This window comes from Haliotis cracherodii, unplaced genomic scaffold (genome assembly GCF_022045235.1).
Source record: "Haliotis cracherodii isolate W230 unplaced genomic scaffold, xgHalCrac1.p SCAF_18, whole genome shotgun sequence".
Classification (NCBI taxonomy): Eukaryota; Metazoa; Mollusca; class Gastropoda; order Lepetellida; family Haliotidae; genus Haliotis; species Haliotis cracherodii.
Genome location: NW_027266273.1, coordinates 16,322,632 through 16,344,336, shown reverse-complemented (window position 1 = coordinate 16,344,336; position 21,705 = coordinate 16,322,632).

Below are 21,705 nucleotides of genomic sequence, written 5' to 3'. Positions count from 1 at the left end.
TCAAATCACTACATAGCATCAGTAATCACCACAAATATAAAATAACACTGCGATTTTAACGATATAATTAGCATATTATTAAAATTTAATCCTTTTGACCTCGTAAGCGCCCTCGACCCGGAAATGGGGGTATATGTATCAACATGGCGTTTCTGGTTTGGTTTGTTTGCTTGTTGTTTTACGCCGCACTCCGCAATATCCCAGCTATATGACGGCGGTCTGTAAATAATCGCGTCTTGACCAGACAATCCAGTGATTAACATCATGAGCATCGATCCACGCAATTGAGATCGATGACATGATGTAACAACCAAGTCAGCGAGCCTGACCATCCGATCCCGTTAGTCGCCTTTTACGACAAGCATAGTCGCCTTTGACGGCAAGCATGGGTTGCTGAAGACCTATTCTAACCCGGATCTGAACCAGGATGGCATTATAACCCGGAAATCCATTCTGAGAAAAACATGACATTATAACCAGGGTGGCATTCTATTTGTTTGTTTGTTTGTTGTTTCACGCCGCACTCAGCAATATTCCAGCTATATGACAGAGGTCTGTAAATAATCGAGACTGGACCAGACAATTCAGTGATTAACATCATGAGCATCGATCAACACAAGTGGGATACGATGACATGCATCAACCAATTCAGCGAGCCTGACTACCCGATCCCGTTAGTCGCCTCCTACGACAAGCATGGGTTGCTGAAGACCTGTTCTAACCCGGATCTTTACGGGTCTATAACATGGGAGGACTGTATATCAAGTCGAATTGTAATCAAACACCACGGTTGATTAGGGGTAAATATTATTGTTTTAGTGTTTCTTTTTACGGCTTAATTACTGCTATTACCAGGGATATTGCGAACCCGTTACAACTTCTTTCAAAATCAAGGACTACATGGCTCTTGTATTCAAAACATCAGAATCATTAATTGTCTTCTTCACCATATCGAACAATGATCATTTCAAGAAGTGTAATTCCAGATTATATTTTCGTACCCGATTTACCTAATGTTAAGATTAAAAGTATGTCACAATGTAGTTTCCTGATTGGCGATATTCATGTGACTTTAGCGTCTTTAAGAAACAGAATTGAATGGACTTTGTGTTGACCACATTTGGAACATCTGCTTTCAACATGTATTAGTGCATTCATAAACATGCCACAAATGCGCCCAACTTTATAAGTCACGTATACAATTCATGGATATGCCAATGAGTGAACCAAGATAAAAGAAAATATTATGCCCTTTACATGTATCTAAAATGAGAACCATGTCACACCAGTTGTCTGATCATATTTTTGCCAAAGCTATTTCATTTTCATTGTCTAGGAATTAAGTATCTTACTATATATATGTCCTTCTCTATGTGCAACTAACGGCGCAATTTGTTCCCTCTCAGAACATGAGCCTTGTAGTTGACATCGCCGTTCAGTATCGTCATTGTCAACCTTCATTAAGCGATGACCAAATTAACCCAATTTCAAATGTTCACAACCCAGGAATTATACCAGAGCCTTGTTAAAGCTCTCTTAACATGTATTTATTTAAGTTTGTCGGACGGCGGCGCACTCTCGTGGAACGATAATTATTCACCGAATTTCCCATAGATAGTGTCCACAGTTAGTTAAGAACATCCATCTGTGTATCCCGGCTTATGTCCATACTTCGATGGATTAAGTTACTCATATTAAGTACATGAACTGTCGGAACTAGTCACGGGTATAGTTATTTGGTTGCAGAAGGTATTTACGTTTTAATCAATTGCAAGGTAAACCATTCATGATTCAGTAGTTTTCCAAAAGTGTAAGTATCTTAATCATGTCTGTATTTCAGACAATAGCTGTTCCAGATTAAGCAAGGGTTCGTATTTCCCATCACAGAACACAATTATGGTAGACGTTCGCACGGCACAAATTATTCCCAATCTCATTGTAAATATTATAATGTATCTCTTGGCTTTTATCTGAAATATCAAAGATGGTCAAAGATAGAGCTGCTGAATACACAGAACCATGTTTTCATAACTGACAGTTACCACACTAACCTTACTGCACCGGATTCCGGGACCCAATTTTCCGGGTCCCTGGGCGTGAATCGCTGCTCATTTCTCCATCACCGGTTCACCTGCCCAAGACTTGGTTATGTACAGCAATCCGTGATATAGCTTGACTATTGATAAATGCGGCGTTAAAACACCAAACAAAAGCAAACACAAAATAACGTATCCGTAAGCTTACCTATGTTGTGTGTAACATTCAACCACTCACTTGTATTGCTTGTGATTGGACGTATATTATGTTGGTTGCGGGAAAAAAGCTAGACGGTATGAATGGAACTCGGCTGCCACAACCAACCAGACAAGTTTTGTTTGTGTGTTGTTAAACGACACAGCAATATGACGGCGTATTATGGTCAACGGCTAAGCAGGTAACAAGGTCAATCCGAGACTACGGATAGTTCTATTTATTGGTAACCCTAACAACGTTAATTTGTTTTATTGCATACGTGCAGAAATTTCAGCTTTTTCTTTTTTTCCAGCTTTTTCATTTGTTTATGCCGTTGTTTGTGTACTGAAACGCCTAAACGTGCATTATAAAAGAGCTGTATCAGCACACTGACATATGGGCCGAAGGGAAACACCATAACACTATCTGAAAATATTCATGTACCATGCGAAGAAACAGAGCATTCCTAATCCTTCAGCCGAACTTTTTCATTGCAACATTTTGCCAGTGTCTTAAGAAAACTATATATCAAATCTCTGACATCGCGTGGTTCAAACACATAATTATCATAATATTATCAGATATGTTTTATATGAGATATATGTTGATATAAAGCTGCTCAAATCTTAATGAACTTCTTAGTTAAGGATTGGGCCGATTTTCTATCAGTCTTTACATCAGCTACCCTCTCCCAAGAGTATGCTCACGAGGCACGGAGGCGCTTTACGGGTGGCCTCAATATTATTATTGTTTACAAGAATGTATGAAACACCAGGCTGCGTAAGGTGTTTTGTAATGGTATGACACATATACCCTGGCATATCGTTCACACACATGTATCTGACAGCTGCAGCTGGCACCGTCACCGTGGTGCCAGCCTTCGTCAAAGTTGGCGCAATTATGGGTGCACAGTTGCGTTTCTCAGTTGAGAAACTGTCCACCTGATTATATTTCAAGGGTGTTAGCTCATGGATTGATCAACGTCAAATATCTGCAACACTTCAGACTTTCTTGCCAAATTAAGCTGACACGCCGTGATATAATATTTTCCAAATGGGCGTTAAACAGACTCGTTCACTCACTTAATCTAAATGAAATATGTTAGGCATTTGCTTCATACACTCTGAATATTCTGTCAAAACATTTGCCGGACGTCTAATATCAAACCATGTACCAGGCGCATCGATGCAACTTCATATATAAAGGAATCATATGTACGTGTAGCTGGTGTAGCCTGAGCATTCTTCATACTCTTGGTATATTCCTAATACATGATACACTGGAATGTCAGTCTTCTGACACCCCGTGTCATATTATAGAAACAACTGTATTTATGATCTTAAGATTGTAGATATAACAATCACACTGACAACTCTAACCAATGACTGATATTAAACAGCTCACATTAAACTAATGGAAGTAGCCTATGATCTTAAGATTATGGAAATGGTTTTGTTGCTTGTATTTACATCCAACCCCTCCCACTATCTTCCCATCTAACCAATGACTGCCCGCATTAGATTAATGGAAGTAGTCTATATATGTAGCCTGGTGAAGCCTAAACATTCTTCATAGTCCTTGTATGTTCTTAATATAATGGGGCGGTCGGGTAGCTGGTGGTTAAAGCGTTCGCTCGTCTCGCCGAAGATCTGGGTTCGATTCCCGACATGGGTACAATGTGTGAAACCCATTTCTTCTGTGTCCCGCCGTGATATTGCTGGAATATTGTTGAAAGCGGCGTAAAACCATACCCACTCACTCACTCACTTAATATACTGGAGTGTCAGTCTCTCAACTGACACCTCTTGTCTTATTCTTCAACTACTAACAGTAAAAGCTGTAGTTTCCCAAAATATATTTACAATTATTGTTGCTTTATTTTCATCCAAATCGCACATTGAAAAAAATCAAACATTATAATTGACAACCCGCATTAGTTTAAACAAATTACATTAAACTAACGGAAGCTTTCGTTAAAGTGGAAGTACAACTTCTACATGGCATCTCTGCGAATCTATACTAAATGTCAAGGATACTCTGCCAATCGTTCTGATGTTTCAAAGGTGTTTCATGTCTTTAAAACTTCCAGTACTTATTCACATTGGCGCTGGTGATACATCAGCATCATTTACATACCATACTCTCTATATTCGTGGCATATGATGGCATTTCGTAGCATTTATTTGCATAAAGTTTCATACCAACAGTCTCCAGTGTCTAGAGGATAGAGCGGTTGTGTCGGTGGGTCGATATCCAGTGTCACATCACACCAAACGACGTTAAAAGATGGTACAATGTACGTGTTGTTACCTTGCCTGGCGTTCTGGCATTAACGAGATACAACGAGGACTGGACGGCTCGGTGTCATAAGTGACACAATATTATTTCCAGTCGTTTAAACTTACATATTGGCTGTGCTATGTGGTTAATTAATAGGTGAATGTAGGTACATGACACGTCAATAACATATATGTATGTATAACTAAGTGAAGGAATAAAATCAGAGTATAACTTTGCAAATACAAACTTTCCCCCTTTAATTTTCTTACATACGTTTTACGCCTGGAATCTGAAGACAGAAATTGATTCACCATTTTTTCTCCGCTTGACATTTGCATATATCTTTTCGAAACCTGGCATCTACTCGTCAAATGATAACCTATTGATCTCTTCTGAATGTAATATGTTTGTGAAGGACTTCTTTGTACAAGATGATCCACAGTTCCGTCACGAGCTCAGTAGACATGTATAATTAGATCGGTGGTAAGAGGTGCAAGGAAAAGAATTATCTTCAGGGAAATAGTAAACAGGCAACAGACGTGAAATACTGTTATCAAATACCCTGTGCAGACGGACTGTTTGAGACTCTTTCAAATGGCCTTGTTTGAGATTCTATCGCTGGCGACAGGACAGTATAAGTGATGCATCTCTTTGTTCGTTTTCTCCTTTTCTAGAAAGGATGTGATCCCGAGCATTGTCAGTCTGGCTCATTCCTTAGGGAATACCGTGAGACATGTGAGTAAGGGAGTGGTTTATAACGACGCAGCACAATCGCTTCTGTTTGAAAATAATCACGGTTTGGCCAAGCGTACGAGTGACATCATGAGTAACAGTCAACACTACATCGTTTGTGTTTCTGTCATAGGTTACAGGACAGCACAAGTGATGAATCTCAGAAGCTAAATTCTGTAAATATGAAAGGGCGACGTCGTACAGTGACCAGTGTCGATTATCCGCCGATTCCATGTGGTGTAAAAGGCAAAATAAAGATAAAGACACGATTGTGTCTTTCAATGTGTGTGTGTGTGTGTGTGTGTGTGTGTGTTTGTGTGTTTGTGTGTTGTAAAGGTTGCAAGTAGAAGATTACCCAAATGACAATAAATTGTATGACTGACTCAGTCAGCGTGGAGTCACAACTCGCTGCCACGATATGCTGATTTTAATGTCGACATGTAATCAACCGACGATCACTTTGACCAAAGTTTACGCACTTAGAATATATCTGCTGGAAGGCTAATAGCAAATATTAGCAGTCGCCAAAACATCAAACTCTTATTTTCTACTACCTATTTTCAAATTGTACCCCTAGGTACGGATGTGGGAGAATAATGTCACCAAGCACACGTATATTAAATATTTATACCTAATCCATTCTTCATATTGTTTATGAATATACCCTCCAGTACATTAACGCCAGTAATTAACGATAACTGTCTCCATTGGTGTCATTATTCTAACGGAACACAACATAACACAACTGCTAATCGGGGTACAAATTCGTCAGCGTGATTTATGTAATGAAAGCGACAAAAGCCTGTCCATATTCACAAGAAATCATCTCCAAAAGCACTCGATTGTACGATTCATACCATATTATGAGCAAGCATTTAACAATCACTATCAAATAGGTGTTTGCGAATAGGTAAGCGTATTTTGCCCCACAGGTGGTACCCGAGATAAACACACCCAAAGGCATGTCAATTGTTCAACTGAAACAATGCGGGAATAAAAGATACGATTCAAAATAGGCAATATCATAGGACATCATTTTTGTTACTGATGTATCAGAATAGAAATGCCCTCGACATGCCTCCCATCAAACATTTTGAAAGCTTTAGGCCATCAATGTTGTAACTCCTCTATCGAACAACAGTTACTTCTGAACAAGAGTCGTATGATGCGCTGTGAAATCTTGGTAGAAATGGCTGCTCGATTGCTCCTCAAAGGATGTGAGATGTGAACACCAAAGGCTGGAGCTGAAGGAATATTACTCGACAGGAAGGGAAAGTTGACCATTGGAAAGCTGAAGTCATCCTTCTTGTCACACAGTCTTGTGGAGAGTGTTTTGTCAGTACGAATCTATATGCATAGATCTAAATATGAAGCAGATAAGGTGGTTTCACTGCTCACTCCTTTATTTCTAGTTCAGATTTGGCTGTTTGGTGATTACTGAACGATAACAGATCATCGACATACCGTTTGCTTAAGTTAGTTATATGATTACGTGGCCAAATTACCTTCTTTTAACTTTGCCAACCGAGGGGAAATTCCGAAACATATAAACAAGAACGGGAGCACAATTGGTGCCCATGTGCTGCCTACTTCTTGTCTAAATGTCTTTCCCCAAAATTGTATCAATGAGGAAGTCCAGCGTTTCACATATTGTTTTCTTGGTACACCTCAAATGCCATTTGGTTTCATGTTTAACAATTTGACTTGAACCTCTCAAGACAGATAAGTGTTTAATTGAATCTGTAGTCACCACGTTTTGTAACGCAAGGATAAAGGGGCGAAGTGTTTCCTCAAGTTTGTCATGTGGGATAGTGGTGTTCAAATTTGAAAAAAATCAAATTTTTGGACAGAACTTAACTTGGTTCTTTTCTGAGATTGTGACAGGTCAAGCTAATCCTTTGAGATTTTGAGAAGACAGTTGAGAGTACTGATGCAGCGTTTTGGCTGATTTCTTTGTCAGTTAACATGCTGGCATAATATGTGGCATTGTGTGATATGTCACTCATACCAAGTTCTTTGATCAAACAGTTAATGTGGTTATGCTATTTGAGGGCTTGTCGGTCGGAACAATTACAAACTTATCATGAAGGTCAGCCAGCCTTTGGTAGACAGCTGGCTGACACAGAATGAGTTTATTCCAATTCTGTTTCCTCTTTTTCAGATAGTGCTTTCTACCAATGACAACATCACACACTGACTTGACCCTTCCTGAAAGACATTAATTAACACGCTGCTCTTCTCGTTTGGCCCACCCTTTGGCATATGCTTCGACATCATCCAAAATTACTATAAAGTTGTGATCCCAAAGGGTCGGAGGCTACTAACGATATGATGGTCTATATTTGAACAACTGACGAAGGTTGTTATATATAGCTAAGTCAACTGTGATTATATACAAACAGGTTGGTAGCTGTATTATGAGTCTTGGAGCCCCAAGTAGTGAAATATACGTCATATGCTGTTCCTATAATTGAACATCCTAAATGAAATGGTGTCCGAATAGGAAAATGAAATTGTTGGTGCCTCCTGGAATTTGAAATATATTGTGACATACTGGGAAACTCATTTTCTTCTGAAATGTTACTTACATTTAAGGCATCAGTTCCCTTGTTGGCAAATTTCAACTTTAAGACCATCTGGTCTTTGTATGATTTTGTGAAGTCTGGCAAAATGTTTCAAAGCAATATCAAGAACTATACTCTCTAGTCGACATTATGTCTGGGATTTGTGTGAAATATCACAATATACTGACTCTGATCGGACCAATCCTTGTAAAATTGTGTCGAGTCAGTTCAGCATGGTTATCGTAAAAGTGTGGTTTTATCAATGGACAAGAAACTTCTCAAGGAGGCATTATGTTCGTATACATACCTGTTAATCCTAAGATTGCCTTATGTAGAAGATATGCTTTATCAGGATCGTGATTGCTGTCGACATTAACCGGCGTCATGGGGCCTTGGCAATATTGTCAACCATTGTTTTGTCCGATTCACACTGTATTTTTCATTGACCACTGTGACATACATGTACCTGGAATATCTCTACCTGTTGCGTTAAACAATATTCACTCATTCACTTGAGAATGGCGTCAGTGGCTTTTCATTATTACTGTCTTAACAGGTAATGTAATGTGAAATTTGGTTTAACGTTGCATTAAAGATTATTGAGCTTATATAGCGACATGTGTGGATTTAACATGGATACTCCACTCAGACACTATATATTGACTCCGAGCGGAGGAATCCCTCATTTATTCCCTTAATGCCGAGTGCCAAGCATGGTAACACCACGTCTTATTTAACGCCTTATGATATTACAAGGCTATTGATCGAAACACCGACCTTCCGCTCTCCAGACAGATGCTCTAGCTACTAGATCAAGGAGGTGGTGTGTCTAAAAAAAGGATTCGATGTGTGCGTAATTAACCCGGGATGTCACTGATTACTGTTCAAAGGGGCGCTATCTGTGTCACCTATATCTTGCTATATCATTTCTCATTCGTTTTGGGAATATCAGAATTCACTCGTTATTAATTGGCATACTCGGTGAAAAACATGCTCTGAATTGAGGCTGTGCATCCAACTTATTTTTCTACTGTCAGTTGAGAAACTATTCCTCTGGTAATTAAGATGATCTCAATATCAGATTTGATCAAACAATCCAGGTCAGTGACATCAAAACATTTCCGAGATAAACAAAATAAACATATATGTCTGTCTGTCTGTCTGTCTGATAACGCATTTAACATATAGTTTACCGGTAGATGTAGGAGATGTCTTCAAGTGACATTTAACAATGGCGACAGATGTGACTTGCGGTGTTCAATTTCTAGTTTTGTAGGTTGGAGGCCAGGGCGATAGGCAAAATAGTCTTCAAGTGACATTTAACAACGGCGACAGATGTGACTTGCGGTGTTCAATTTCTAGTTTTGTAGGTTGGAGGCCAGGGCGATAGGCAAAATAGTGAACTAGTGAACTATATATAAAAATTAGTTATGACACGGTAAGTATTTACTGCTCTGATAATATCAGCCGACACTCACTCAATTTTCATATGAAGGTAAATGTTTGTTGCCTATCGCTGCATCCAGGAATGTTCCTCTCACAATATACACAATGTGTACAACGTTTGTTGTGTGGCGTTACACAAATGTAGATTCAATTAATTATAAGTTAATTTAAGCACATGGCGATTGCGACAATAACAATGAAAAGTAATTGTTTAAAGAGAATAGTTTGAAGTATGACATTGTGTCATCATGGTATTATGGAGTATTTCGTTCGTTCGTTCGTTTGTTGTTTAACGCCGCACTCAGCAATATTCCTGCTATATGACAGCGGTCTGTAAATAATCGAGTCTGGACCAGACAATCCAGTGATTGACATCATTTGCATCGATCCACGCAATTGGGATCGATGACATGCATCAACCAAGTCAGCGAGCCTGACCACCCGATCCCGTTAGTCGCCTTTTACGACAAGCATAGTCACCTTTAACGGCAAGCATGGGTTGCTGAAGACATATTCTACCTCGGAATCTTCACGGGTCTATGGAGTGTTTCGAACGTAGTGATCGTTATACATGTACTTTTAAGATGGTTCGTCTGTAACCATTTCACTCGTATCAGAGATATCGGTAGGGCTATCCCCGAAGGAGGTACTATATCAGATTGACGGTGATTTTTACTTAATATTCATCAAAAGAAAATTGTATGAAAACGAGTATTCAAACATTCTAAAGAACGTTACAATATAAGAATAACATAAATCCCATGTTTGTCATGTTTGACGTTGTGGTGAGAATTATTAGAAAAATCAAATCATTGTTGATTATGTTCAATGGTTTAATATTGCTATCATTCATGAGGTGTTCAAATCTATCTTGACAGTTGAGTTGATCAAACACAAGGGCATTATTAACAAAGCTGTTATTTTACAAACTCCATTCATACGTCAAGCAAGGTCATAATATCAAACCAGTGTATTGGGAACATAATAGGAATGTAATTCCCATAACATTATTCGTTGCAGTGCTTGATAACATCGACATTGGAAGAAATACACACGATCGTTATCTGTGATGCGTTATTCCTGCTCCCTCAAAACAATACCCTAAAGTGGAGCCTGGTGTTTGATACCACGGTCTCAACGACCACGATGTGTGTAAGAGCCCCCGGCCCAAGGCGGTCCTGTGTGAAGGATTTCAGACGAAGAGTCACTTTAATTGCTAACTCATGCCCACTGTTGTGTAAATGAATTGTTTGAAAGTTGTGGTGTCCCCACTGGCGTCTCCACCGCTTGTACAAGTGTTAAATGATCTGGAATGTAAAGATCTGAAACGAATTCGCAGCAGGTTATATAGAGAGGGGAATGGAAAATATTATTATATGCTGTACATTTTAGTTTGCATGGACTATAGCAGTAAAATGTAAATGTACATGACACTATAAACCTTATGTTCGAGATGTGACGCAAGCAGGTACCAGGAAGAGTGTCCACTAAGAAATGTGATGTAGTCATGTGCTTTTCGCTCGATTTGTTGGCAATCGATTATGATCTGTCTTTGCATATGATTTGCCTGAAAACTGGGTCAATATGAAAATTGAGCCAATGATGTTTTCAGTTATCCCTAGAAACAGCCGCGTAGAAGTGGTAGCATTATAATATACAAGTGTTCTTGTCGCAAAACAATATTTCCATCAGTTGCGCTCGGCGTGCCAGCAATAATTCTGTAAGTTATTCATTCGTACATTGACTACTGGTCATTCTATTGAAATGAACAACTTTATTCTAAAGTGACAGCGAAATGTGGCGATTTATGAGTAAATAATAACACTGAAACAGCAGATGCAAATGATAATCTCAGGGAGGCTCTCTCTGCAAGATGTAAAAATTGTTGGTATGTCAGAATTCAAAATGGTTTTTTTAAAGTTTTCACTTCTACATGTACCATTGTCCTTCCTCCTCATCTGAACTATTTTATTCTAAATCAGACGACATACTGCAAGGTATCCGAGCATATGACTGTTATCTCTTAGCTGCATATAGGTTCCGTGAGTGACTTTCCGCATTTTCCCAAACGCCTGTTTGTACTGCAGGATACATTCTACCATGACATTGATGAATGCTTGATTCTGATTGGTTAAAAAGAGGTTTCCTTTTTGCTACGGAAACCCCTTTCAAATATAAAGCGCTAAAGCGCTCGGTTCAAAATTATAATAAAGAGGTATCTATTCTACTGTGGGACTACATCAAATTTCAAAACACAGTAGGTTTATCTCCTAAATTGAACACCACAAACCTCTGTTGATTGCAAGAGGTGAGGTAATGGATTGGATGGTAAATGTTGGTGACTTGATGGAAAGCATGTCATTTTTCTTCTAAGGGTGGGTCGATTCTCATAACATTCAGTTACTGGATTATGTGGTCCTGACTCGATTACATTTAGAGTGGTGTTCCTGTATTTGTGCATGTTAAAAGTCCGACCACTATATCGGGGAAACTGCGTGTGACTGAGTCTGGACCAGACCATCCAGTGGTGTACATCACAAACAGTGATCTACACAATCTATACAATTAAATCCAATCAACATAGTCAACGATCAGGGATCATCTGTGTATCCCGGCTTATGCCCATATTTAGATTAAATTCGATAGATTAAATTACTTATATCAAGCACATGAACTGTCGGAACTAGTCACGGGTATAGTTATTTGGATGCAGTAGGTATTTACGTTTTAATCAATTGCAAGCGAAACCATCCATGATTAAGTAGTTTTCCAAAACGGTAAGTATCTTACTCATGTCTGTATTTCAGACAATATCTGTTCCAGATAAAGCAAGGGTTCGTATTTCCGAGCACAGAACACAATTATGGTAGACGTTCGCACGGCACAAATTATTCCCAATCTCATTGTAAATATTGAAAATGTTTCTCTTAGCTTTCATCTTAAATGAAAAGATGGTTAACGATAGCCCTGCTGAATATACAGAACCTTGTTTTTGTAACTGACAGTTACCACACTAACCTTACTGCACCGGATTCCGGGACCCAATTCCGGGTCCCGGGTCGTGGATCGCTGCTCATCTCTCCATCACCGGTTTACCTGCCCAAGACTTGGTTTACAGGAGTCCGTGATATAGCTTGAATATTGATAAATGTGGCGTTAAAACACCGAACAAAAGCAAACACAAAATAACGTATCCGTAAGCTTACCTATGTTGTGTGTAACATTCAACCACTCACTTGTATTGCCTGTGATTGGACGTATATTATGTTGGTTCAGGAAAAAAAGAGAATGTCTCAATGAAGCTCGGCTGCCACAATCGACCAGACAAGTAATATGGTCAACGGGTAAGCAGGTAACTAGGTCAATCCGATAGAATACCGATAGATCTATCTATTGGTAACCCTAACAACGTTAATTTGTTTTATTGCATACGTGCAGGTTTTTCAGTGTGTATCCAGTACTAACTTTTTCATTTGTTTATCCCGTTGTATTCGGACTATTTAAGCCATGAACGGCCTCACCATGTAATATTAAGTGGAGGTATCAGCACAGTGACATGAGGGGCGATTGAAACACCATCACACTATCTGAAAATATTCATGTATCTTGCGAAGAGGCAGAGCATTTCTCATCCATCAACCAAACCTTTTCATTGCAGCATTTTGCCAGTGTCTTCGGCTATACTTTAAGAAAACCGTATATCAATTCTCTCACATTGCGAGGTTAAAAAACATAGTTATCATGATAATCAGATATGTTTTATGTGCGATTTGTATTAATGCACTGCTTCTCAAATCTTAATGAAGTTCTAGGTTAAGGATGGGGCCGATGTTCTGGCAATCTTAACTTCAGCGACTCTCACCTAATTAAGAGAATTTGTTTTGTTCAGATTCATGTCACAATGTAGGGAGAGATCTGTCAACTCTATGCCACCATTGGTGTAATGTGTAATTAACGAATCTATTTATAGAGCGAGTTAACACAGATGATTTGAACCTTGGACTTAAATTCCATCTATTTAAGTAAAACTGACATTCATTGGCTGTGTATATGTATGCGATTAGAGCATGCCCACGAGGTATGGAGGCGCTTCACGGGTGGCCTCAATATTATTATTGTTTACAAGACTGTATGGACCACCCGGCTGCGTAAGGTGTTTTGTTATGGTATGACACATATACCCTGGCATATCGTTCACACGCATGTATCTGTCAGTTGCAGCTGGCACCGTCACCGTCGTCAAAGTTGGCGCAATTATCTGTGCACAGTTGCGTTCCTCAGTTGAGAAACTGTCCGCCTGATTATATTTCAAGGGTGTTAGCTCATGGATTGATCAACGTCAAATATCTGCAACACTTCAGACTTTCTTGCCAAATTAAGCTTACACGCCGTGATATAATATTTTCCAACTGGGCGTTAAACAGACTCACTCACTCACTTAACCTGAATGATATATTATGCATTTGCTTCATTCACTCTGAATATTCTGTCAAAACTTTAGCCAGACGTCTAATATCAAACCATGTACCAAGCGCATCGACACAACGTCAAATAAAGGAATAAAATCAGTTATAGTATAACTTTGCAAATACAAACTTTCCCCCTTTAATTTTCTTACATACGTTTCACGCCTGGATTGTGAAGACAGAAATTGATTCACCATTTTTCTCTGCTTGACATTTTCAAAACAACAAACACACACGACATATATCTTTTTGCAACTGGCATCTGCTCGTCAAATGATAACCTATTGATCTCTTCTGAATGAAATATGTCTGTGAAGGACTTCTTTGTACAAGATGATCCACAGTTCCGTCACGAGCTCAGTAGACATGTATAATTAGATCGGTGGTAAGAGGTGCAAGGAAAAGAATTGTTTTGAGGGAAATAGTAAACAGGCAACAGACGTGAAATACTGTTATCAAATACCCTGTGCAGACGGACTGTTTGAGACTCTTTCAAATGGCCTTGTTTGAGATTCTATCGCTGGCGACAGGACAGTATAAGTGATGCATCTCTTTGTTCGTTTTCTCCTTTTCTAGAAAGGATGTGATCCCGAGCATTGTCAGTTTGGCTCATTCCTTAGGGAATACCGTGAGACATGTGAGTAAGGGAGTGGTGTATAACGACGCAGCACAATCGCTTCTGTTTGAAAATAATCACGGTTTGGCCATGCGTACGAGTGACATCATGAGTAACAGTCAACACTACATCGTTTGTGTTTCTGTCATAGGTTACAGGACAGCACAAGTGATGAATCTCAGAAGCTAAATTCTGTAAATATGAAAGGGCGACGTCGTACAGTGACCAGTGTCGATTATCCGCCGATTCCATGTGGTGTAAAAGGCAAAATAAAGATAAAGACACGATTGTGTCTTTCAATGTGTGTGTGTGTGTGTGTGTGTGTGTGTGTTTGTGTGTTGTAAAGGTTGCAAGTAGAAGATTACCCCAATGACAATAAATTGTATGACTGACTCAGTCAGCGTGGAGTCACAACTCGCTGCCACGATATGCTGATTTTAATGTCGACATATAATCACCCGACGATCACTTTGACCAAAGTCTACGCACTTAGAATATATCTGCTGGAAGGCTAATAGCAAATATTAGCAGTCGCCAAAACATCAAACTCTTATTTTTTATTACCTATTTTCAAATTGTACCCCTAGGTACGGATGTGGGAGAATAATGTAACCAAGCACACGTATATTAAATATTTATACCTAATCCATTCTTCATATTGTTTATGAATATACCCTCCAGTACATTAACGCCAGTAATTAACGATAACTGTCTCCATTGGTGTCATTATTCTAACGGAACACAACATAACACAACTGCTAATCGGGGTACAAATTCGTCAGCGTGATTTATGTAATGAAAGCGACAAAAGCCTGTCCATATTCACAAGAAATCATCGCCAAAAGCACTCGATTGTACGATTCATACCATATTATGAGCAAGCATTTAACAATCACTATCAAATAGGTGTTTGCGAATAGGTAAGCGTATTTTGCCCCACAGGTGGTACCCGAGATAAACACACCCAAAGGCATGTCAATTGTTCAACTGAAACAATGCGGGAATAAAAGATACGATTCAAAATAGGCAATATCATAGGACATCATTTTTGTTACTGATGTATCAGAATAGAAATGCCCTCGACATGCCTCCCATCAAACATTTTGAAAGCTTTAGGCCATCAATGTTGTAACTCCTCTATCGAACAACAGTTACTTCTGAACAAGAGTCTTATGACGCGCTGTGAAATCTTGGTAGAAATGGCTGCTCGATTGCGCCTCAAAGGATGTGAGATGTGAACACCAAAGGCTGGAGCTGAAGGAATATTACTCGACAGGAAGGGAAAGTTGACCATTGGAAAGCTGAAGTCATCCTTCTTGTCACACAGTCTTGTGGAGAGTGTTTTGTCAGTACGAATCTATATGCATAGATCTAAATATGAAGCAGATAAGGTGGTTTCACTGCTCACTCCTTTATTTCTAGTTCAGATTTGGCTGTTTGGTGATTACTGAACGATAACAGATCATCGACATACCGTTTGCTTAAGTTAGTTATATGATTACGTGGCCAAATTACCTTCTTTTAACTTTGCCAACCGAGGGGAAATTCCGAAACATATAAACAAGAACGGGAGCACAATTGGTGCCCATGTGCTGCCTACTTCTTGTCTAAATGTCTTTCCCCAAAATTGTATCAATGAGGAAGTCCAGCGTTTCACATATTGTTTTCTTGGTACACCTCAAATGCCATTTGGTTTCATGTTTAACAATTTGACTTGAACCTCTCAAGACAGATAAGTGTTTAATTGAATCTGTAGTCACCACGTTTTGTAACGCAAGGATAAAGGGGCGAAGTGTTTCCTCAAGTTTGTCATGTGGGATAGTGGTGTTCAAATTTGAAAAAAATCAAATTTTTGGACAGAACTTAACTTGGTTCTTTTCTGAGATTGTGACAGGTCAAGCTAATCCTTTGAGATTTTGAGAAGACAGTTGAGAGTACTGATGCAGCGTTTTGGCTGATTTCTTTGTCAGTTAACATGCTGGCATAATATGTGGCATTGTGTGATATGTCACTCATACCAAGTTCTTTGATCAAACAGTTAATGTGGTTATGCTATTTGAGGGCTTGTCGGTCGGAACAATTACAAACTTATCATGAAGGTCAGCCAGCCTTTGGTAGACAGCTGGCTGACACAGAATGAGTTTATTCCAATTCTGTTTCCTCTTTTTCAGATAGTGCTTTCTACCAATGACAACATCACACACTGACTTGACCCTTCCTGAAAGACATTAATTAACACGCTGCTCTTCTCGTTTGGCCAACCCTTTGGCATATGCTTCGACATCATCCAAAATTACTATAAAGTTGTGATCCCAAAGGGTCGGAGGCTACTAACGATATGATGGTCTATATTTGAACAACTGACGAAGGTTGTTATATATAGCTAAGTCAACTGTGATTATATACAAACAGGTTGGTAGCTGTATTATGAGTCTTGGAGCCCCAAGTAGTGAAATATACGTCATATGCTGTCAAGTCCACGTTCTGGAACACGTTCCTATAATTGAACATCCTAAATGAAATGGTGTCCGAATAGGAAAATGAAATTGTTGGTGCCTCCTGGAATTTGAAATATATTGTGACATACTGGGAAACTCATTTTCTTCTGAAATGTTACTTACATTTAAGGCATCAGTTCCCTTGTTGGCAAATTTCAACTTTAAGACCATCTGGTCTTTGTATGATTTTGTGAAGTCTGGCAAAATGTTTCAAAGCAATATCAAGAACTATACTCTCTAGTCGACATTATGTCTGGGATTTGTGTGAAATATCACAATATACTGACTCCGATCGGACCAATCCTTGTAAAATTGTGTCGAGTCAGTTCAGCATGGTTATCGTAAAAGTGTGGTTTTATCAATGGACAAGAAACTTCTCAAGGAGGCATTATGTTCGTATACATACCTGTTAATCCTAAGATTGCCTTATGTAGAAGATATGCTTTATCAGGATCGTGATTGCTGTCGACATTAACCGGCGGCATGGGGCCTTGGCAATATTGTCAACCATTGTTTTGTCCGATTCACACTGTATTTTTCATTGACCACTGTGACATACATGTACCTGGAATATCTCTACCTGTTGCGTTAAACAATATTCACTCATTCACTTGAGAATGGCGTCAGTGGCTTTTCATTATTACTGTCTTAACAGATAATGTAATGTGAAATTTGGTTTAACGTTGCATTAAAGATTATTGAGCTTATATAGCGACATGTGTGGATTTAACATGGATACTCCACTCAGACACTATATATTGACTCCGAGCGGAGGAATCCCTCATTTATTCCCTTAATGCCGAGTGCCAAGCATGGTAACACCACGTCTTATTTAACGCCTTATGATATTACAAGGCTATTGATCGAAACACCGACCTTCCGCTCTCCAGACAGATGCTCTAGCTACTAGATCAAGGAGGTGGTGTGTCTAAAAAAAGGATTCGATGTGTGCGTAATTAACCCGGGATGTCACTGATTACTGTTCAAAGGGGCGCTATCTGTGTCACCTATATCTTGCTATATCATTTCTCATTCGTTTTGGGAATATCAGAATTCACTCGTTATTAATTGGCATACTCGGTGAAAAACATGCTCTGAATTGAGGCTGTGCATCCAACTTATTTTTCTACTGTCAGTTGAGAAACTATTCCTCTGGTAATTAAGATGATCTCAATATCAGATTTGATCAAACAATCCAGGTCAGTGACATCAAAACATTTCCGAGATAAACAAAATAAACATATATGTCTGTCTGTCTGTCTGTCTGATAACGCATTTAACATATAGTTTACCGGTAGATGTAGGAGATGTCTTCAAGTGACATTTAACAATGGCGACAGATGTGACTTGCGGTGTTCAATTTCTAGTTTTGTAGGTTGGAGGCCAGGGCGATAGGCAAAATAGTCTTCAAGTGACATTTAACAACGGCGACAGATGTGACTTGCGGTGTTCAATTTCTAGTTTTGTAGGTTGGAGGCCAGGGCGATAGGCAAAATAGTGAACTAGTGAACTATATATAAAAATTAGTTATGACACGGTAAGTATTTACTGCTCTGATAATATCAGCCGACACTCACTCAATTTTCATATGAAGGTAAATGTTTGTTGCCTATCGCTGCATCCAGGAATGTTCCTCTCACAATATACACAATGTGTACAACGTTTGTTGTGTGGCGTTACACAAATGTAGATTCAATTAATTATAAGTTAATTTAAGCACATGGCGATTGCGACAATAACAATGAAAAGTAATTGTTTAAAGAGAATAGTTTGAAGTATGACATTGTGTCATCATGGTATTATGGAGTATTTCGTTCGTTCGTTCGTTTGTTGTTTAACGCCGCACTCAGCAATATTCCAGCTATATGACAGCGGTCTGTAAATAATCGAGTCTGGACCAGACAATCCAGTGATTGACATCATTTGCATCGATCCACGCAATTGGGATCGATGACATGCATCAACCAAGTCAGCGAGCCTGACCACCCGATCCCGTTAGTCGCCTTTTACGACAAGCATAGTCACCTTTAACGGCAAGCATGGGTTGCTGAAGACATATTCTACCTCGGAATCTTCACGGGTCTATGGAGTGTTTCGAACGTAGTGATCGTTATACATGTACTTTTAAGATGGTTCGTCTGTAACCATTTCACTCGTATCAGAGATATCGGTAGGGCTATCCCCGAAGGAGGTACTATATCAGATTGACGGTGATTTTTACTTAATATTCATCAAAAGAAAATTGTATGAAAACGAGTATTCAAACATTCTAAAGAACGTTACAATATAAGAATAACATAAATCCCATGTTTGTCATGTTTGACGTTGTGGTGAGAATTATTAGAAAAATCAAATCATTGTTGATTATGTTCAATGGTTTAATATTGCTATCATTCATGAGGTGTTCAAATCTATCTTGACAGTTGAGTTGATCAAACACAAGGGCATTATTAACAAAGCTGTTATTTTACAAACTCCATTCATACGTCAAGCAAGGTCATAATATCAAACCAGTGTATTGGGAACATAATAGGAATGTAATTCCCATAACATTATTCGTTGCAGTGCTTGATAACATCGACATTGGAAGAAATACACACGATCGTTATCTGTGATGCGTTATTCCTGCTCCCTCAAAACAATACCCTAAAGTGGAGCCTGGTGTTTGATACCACGGTCTCAACGACCACGATGTGTGTAAGAGCCCCCGGCCCAAGGCGGTCCTGTGTGAAGGATTTCAGACGAAGAGTCACTTTAATTGCTAACTCATGCCCACTGTTGTGTAAATGAATTGTTTGAAAGTTGTGGTGTCCCCACTGGCGTCTCCACCGCTTGTACAAGTGTTAAATGATCTGGAATGTAAAGATCTGAAACGAATTCGCAGCAGGTTATATAGAGAGGGGAATGGAAAATATTATTATATGCTGTACATTTTAGTTTGCATGGACTATAGCAGTAAAATGTAAATGTACATGACACTATAAACCTTATGTTCGAGATGTGACGCAAGCAGGTACCAGGAAGAGTGTCCACTAAGAAATGTGATGTAGTCATGTGCTTTTCGCTCGATTTGTTGGCAATCGATTATGATCTGTCTTTGCATATGATTTGCCTGAAAACTGGGTCAATATGAAAATTGAGCCAATGATGTTTTCAGTTATCCCTAGAAACAGCCGCGTAGAAGTGGTAGCATTATAATATACAAGTGTTCTTGTCGCAAAACAATATTTCCATCAGTTGCGCTCGGCGTGCCAGCAATAATTCTGTAAGTTATTCATTCGTACATTGACTACTGGTCATTCTATTGAAATGAACAACTTTATTCTAAAGTGACAGCGAAATGTGGCGATTTATGAGTAAATAATAACACTGAAACAGCAGATGCAAATGATAATCTCAGGGAGGCTCTCTCTGCAAGATGTAAAAATTGTTGGTATGTCAGAATTCAAAATGGTTTTTTTAAAGTTTTCACTTCTACATGTACCATTGTCCTTCCTCCTCATCTGAACTATTTTATTCTAAATCAGACGACATACTGCAAGGTATCCGAGCATATGACTGTTATCTCTTAGCTGCATATAGGTTCCGTGAGTGACTTTCCGCATTTTCCCAAACGCCTGTTTGTACTGCAGGATACATTCTACCATGACATTGATGAATGCTTGATTCTGATTGGTTAAAAAGAGGTTTCCTTTTTGCTACGGAAACCCCTTTCAAATATAAAGCGCTAAAGCGCTCGGTTCAAAATTATAATAAAGAGGTATCTATTCTACTGTGGGACTACATCAAATTTCAAAACACAGTAGGTTTATCTCCTAAATTGAACACCACAAACCTCTGTTGATTGCAAGAGGTGAGGTAATGGATTGGATGGTAAATGTTGGTGACTTGATGGAAAGCATGTCATTTTTCTTCTAAGGGTGGGTCGATTCTCATAACACTCAGTTACTGGATTATGTGGTCCTGACTCGATTACATTTAGAGTGGTGTTCCTGTATTTGTGCATGTTAAAAGTCCGACCACTATATCGGGGAAACTGCGTGTGACTGAGTCTGGACCAGACCATCCAGTGGTGTACATCACAAACAGTGATCTACACAATCTATACAATTAAATCCAATCAACATAGTCAACGATCAGGGATCATCTGTGTATCCCGGCTTATGCCCATATTTAGATTAAATTCGATAGATTAAATTACTTATATCAAGCACATGAACTGTCGGAACTAGTCACGGGTATAGTTATTTGGATGCAGTAGGTATTTACGTTTTAATCAATTGCAAGCGAAACCATCCATGATTAAGTAGTTTTCCAAAACGGTAAGTATCTTACTCATGTCTGTATTTCAGACAATATCTGTTCCAGATAAAGCAAGGGTTCGTATTTCCGAGCACAGAACACAATTATGGTAGACGTTCGCACGGCACAAATTATTCCCAATCTCATTGTAAATATTGAAAATGTTTCTCTTAGCTTTCATCTTAAATGAAAAGATGGTTAACGATAGCCCTGCTGAATATACAGAACCTTGTTTTTGTAACTGACAGTTACCACACTAACCTTACTGCACCGGATTCCGGGACCCAATTCCGGGTCCCGGGTCGTGGATCGCTGCTCATCTCTCCATCACCGGTTTACCTGCCCAAGACTTGGTTTACAGGAGTCCGTGATATAGCTTGAATATTGATAAATGTGGCGTTAAAACACCGAACAAAAGCAAACACAAAATAACGTATCCGTAAGCTTACCTATGTTGTGTGTAACATTCAACCACTCACTTGTATTGCCTGTGATTGGACGTATATTATGTTGGTTCAGGAAAAAAAGAGAATGTCTCAATGAAGCTCGGCTGCCACAATCGACCAGAC